General features: G+C 54.5%; 1 long non-coding RNA gene across 1 annotated transcript; it reads right to left on the bottom strand.

Annotated features, from left to right (window-relative positions):
• Positions 1-862: 862 nt before the first annotated feature.
• On the bottom strand, positions 863-3,090 carry LOC116523262. The gene is made up of 3 exons (XR_004257060.1): positions 3,012-3,090; positions 1,875-1,941; positions 863-968 (listed from the first exon to the last, which is right to left on the bottom strand). It is a non-coding gene; the product is annotated as an uncharacterized LOC116523262 (long non-coding RNA).
• Positions 3,091-3,445: the final 355 nt, after the last annotated feature.

Below are 3,445 nucleotides of genomic sequence, written 5' to 3' on the forward strand. Positions count from 1 at the left end.
TCCTCTATTCTGTTCTATTCTATTTTCTCTTCTCTATTCCTGATTCTCTGTTCTATTCTATTCTATTCCATTCCATTCTATTTTCTCTTCTCTCCTCTATTCTGTTCCATTCTATTTTCTCTTCTCTCCTCTATTCTGTTCTATTCTATTTTCTCTTCTCTTCTCTATTCTATTCCTGTTCTGTTCTGTTCTATTCCATTCTATTTTCTCTTCTCTATTCCTGATTCTCTATTCTATTCTATTCCATTCTATTTTCTCTTCTCTTCTCTTCTCTCCTCTATTCTGTTCTATTCTATTTTCTCTTCTCTATTCCTGATTCTCTATTCTATTCTATTCTATTCTATTCCATTCCATTCTATTTTCTCTTCTCTCCTTTATTCTGTTCTATTCTATTTTCTCTTCTCTATTCTATTCCTGTTCTGTTCTGTTCTGTTCTATTCCATTCTATTTTCTCTTCTCTATTCCTGATTCTCTATTCTATTCTATTCCATTCCATTCCATTCCATTCTATTTTCTCTTCTCTCCTCTATTCTGTTCTATTCTATTTTCTCTTCGCTTCTAATAAAGGAATCTTTGAGTTCACTTCAGAGGGTTTGTCTCGTTTGGGGAGCTGGATCAGAACCCCTGGTGCCTTAAACCACTAGACCCAACTCTCCCTCTCCCTCCCCCTCTCTCCCCCCCCCCCCCGTCACTTTCTCTCCCTCTGTTTGCAAAGGGCGAGCCTAGGATTGTCCCTGCCCCCAGAGACCGTGGGAAGACTCTTCCCTAGGCAAGGGTGGGGAAGCCAGAGGTGGCTGAGCCAAGCCCCCTCCCCCCGCAATCAGTGGGTGCTGGGAGGGATGCCCCCTGCCCTCACCTGGATGGTCTCCTGGGAAGCCAGCAGGGCCTGTTCCCGCTCGGCCAGGTGCAGCCGCAGGTTGGCCTCCGTCTGTAGAGGCACCGGGTAGCCTGACTGCCCCTTGAGACCCCTGCAAGCGGAAGACGGTTACAGGGGGCATCATGTCCCCCCCCCAAAATGGTGGACTCCCTCCCCATTGCACGCAGAGGAGACCTCCCCCCACAGCCTCCCCTTCCCCATCGCAGGGAACTGAGTTCAAGTCTCCCGACTCAGAGGAAGACGGACGGCTATTTTCTCTTCTCCTGATGTTTGACCGGCATCTCAACCAGGTTTAATTCGCCACTTCGGCTCTTTCCCCTTCCATGGATGGCCTGAAACCCACTTGAGAGGCACCTGGTGGCAAGGAGTTCCACCTGCCACCTGCTTTTCCTGGAAGGCGTCCTGGGAAGCTGTGCAGAATCCCTCCCTCGCTCCGTCTCCACCTGCCCGTCTCTCTCTCTCCCCCCCTCAAGAGCATTGGCAGGCAGTCCTCGACTTACAACCGTTTGTTTAGTGACCGTTTGAAGTCGCAGCAGCACTGAAAGAAGCGATCTGGCCGCTTTTCACACTTAACGGCCGCTGCAGCATTCCCAGGCTCCCCGGATGGCAACTGACTCACCTTTATGATAGTCACAGTGTCCCCCTTTTGCGACCGTCTGGCAACTAAAGTCAAGGGGGGGGGATCCGGATTCACTTAACAACCGGATTACCACCTGAATCCAGCTGCGGCGATTCGCTTAACAACGGTGGCAGGAAAGGTCGCGAAATGGGGCAAAGCTCACTTAAGGGCCGTCTCGCTTAGCAACAGAAACCTGAGGCAGCCGTAAGTCGAGGACTCCCCGTGTTTCACAGCTCTGACTTCCCTGGGCTGCAGTTCAACAGGGCAGAAAAGGCGAGAAGGAGCCCCCTGGATCTTCCTCCACCCCCCCACCGGCCATGTTCTTGGGTCGGGGGGGTGGAAGACCCCCACCTGAAGAGAGGAACTTCGGACACTCACTTTTCTGAGCCAGGAGAGTCCTTGGTGTAGCCCCCGGTGCTGTGGGGCACGGACTTCGTGGTGTACCCTGGGAAAGGCCAAAGAGAGATTAAGGGGTGGGAGGGTGTGGGGCCCCCCAAGAAAGCCCATTCAACCCCCCCCTAGCTGTAAGTCAGAATTCCCTTTGCCTGAAACGGCAGAGGGTCTCCTGCCTGAGGTAGGGGGCTGGACTAGAAGACCTCCAAGGTCCCTTCCAGCTCTGTCCCATTCCATTCCAAGTCCCTTCCCCCTGCCCCAGCCTTCTTGCAACTGTGAACCGTTGTTCCCTGCCTGAGGCAGGGGGCTGGACTAGAAGACCTCCAAGGTCCCTTCCAGCTCTGTCCCATTCCATTCCAAGTCCCTTCCCCCCGCCCCAGCCTTCTTGCAACTGTGAACCGTTGTTAAACGGACAGTTGAGAGCCAGGGACTATCTGTATTCAAGAACCAGGTTAAGCCCTGTTGTCCGAATGCCTCCATCCAAGGGGAACAAGGCATTGCAAATGGCAGGGAGGGCATCCGAGCCTCGCCCGCCCTAAAACTTCCCTGTTGGCTGCCAGAGGCGGAAGAGGCGGTGACATGCGAGTAAGGGTGAGGGCAACCTGGGAGCTCGGAGTGGGAAGAGGGAAGGGAGCTGGTCGACGGGGGGAGAGGGGGGAGGCTGGGCCGTCCGTCAACCCTCAGACGGAGAGCCAACAGCCCCCAGGTCTGGAGGTGGCTGATGAGGAAGAGGAGGAACAGCTGGGTCCATAGCCTGACGCACGGATGCACCGAAGGCAGAGGAGAGGAGAGCAGTGGAAATCTATGGGCCGGTCCTCGGGACGGAAGAATTACCACTGCTAGCAAAGTCCCACCCTGACTCTGGAGATAAAAGGCAGGGGGAGGAGATGAATAGATGTGGCAGAGGAGAGGAGAGGAGTGGAAATCTATGGGCCGGTCCTCGGGACGGAAGAGCTACCGCTGCTAGCAAAGCCCTACCCTGGCTCTGCCGGACGGACTTCTTAGCCTGCAGTGAGAGAGAAACTTTTTGCCGGGGCGCCTAGTTAAAGGAACCTTTGCGTTCACTTGAGAGGATTTGTGGTGTCCGGGGAGTTGGGTCAGAACAGCCCTCCATGCCCTCACCTGTTTCCATGTAGTTGTTCTCCTCCACAATGGAGCGCATTCCCAAGTCCTGTTTCGAGAGAGAGAGAGGAAGAAAGTCTTGCGCATCGACCGCTATGGAGCCCCCCTGCCCTCTTTCCCTCCCTGCTCCGCCGTACCAAGAGCAGCATGTTCTCAACCTGCCCTTCCGGAGAGAGTCTCCTTGCGAGATCAGGGAAGTCACGCAAACAGACCGGGTGCCCTGCCCTGCACAGGAAACCCAGGAAGAGACGGAAGCCCGGAAGCGCTTGTCTTGCGGGGTGGGGGGGCTTGAAGGCCAGAGCAGAGATCCAGGCAGCGGTTTCCCCCAAGGGAAGGGGGTTTATTGTCCTTCAGGCAGTCCTCGATGTACGGACACAACCGAGCCCAAAATTTCTGTTGCTGGGTGAGACGGTTGCTCAGGGAGTTTTTGCCCC

This window comes from Thamnophis elegans, unplaced genomic scaffold (genome assembly GCF_009769535.1).
Source record: "Thamnophis elegans isolate rThaEle1 unplaced genomic scaffold, rThaEle1.pri scaffold_131_arrow_ctg1, whole genome shotgun sequence".
Classification (NCBI taxonomy): domain Eukaryota; kingdom Metazoa; phylum Chordata; class Lepidosauria; order Squamata; family Colubridae; genus Thamnophis; species Thamnophis elegans.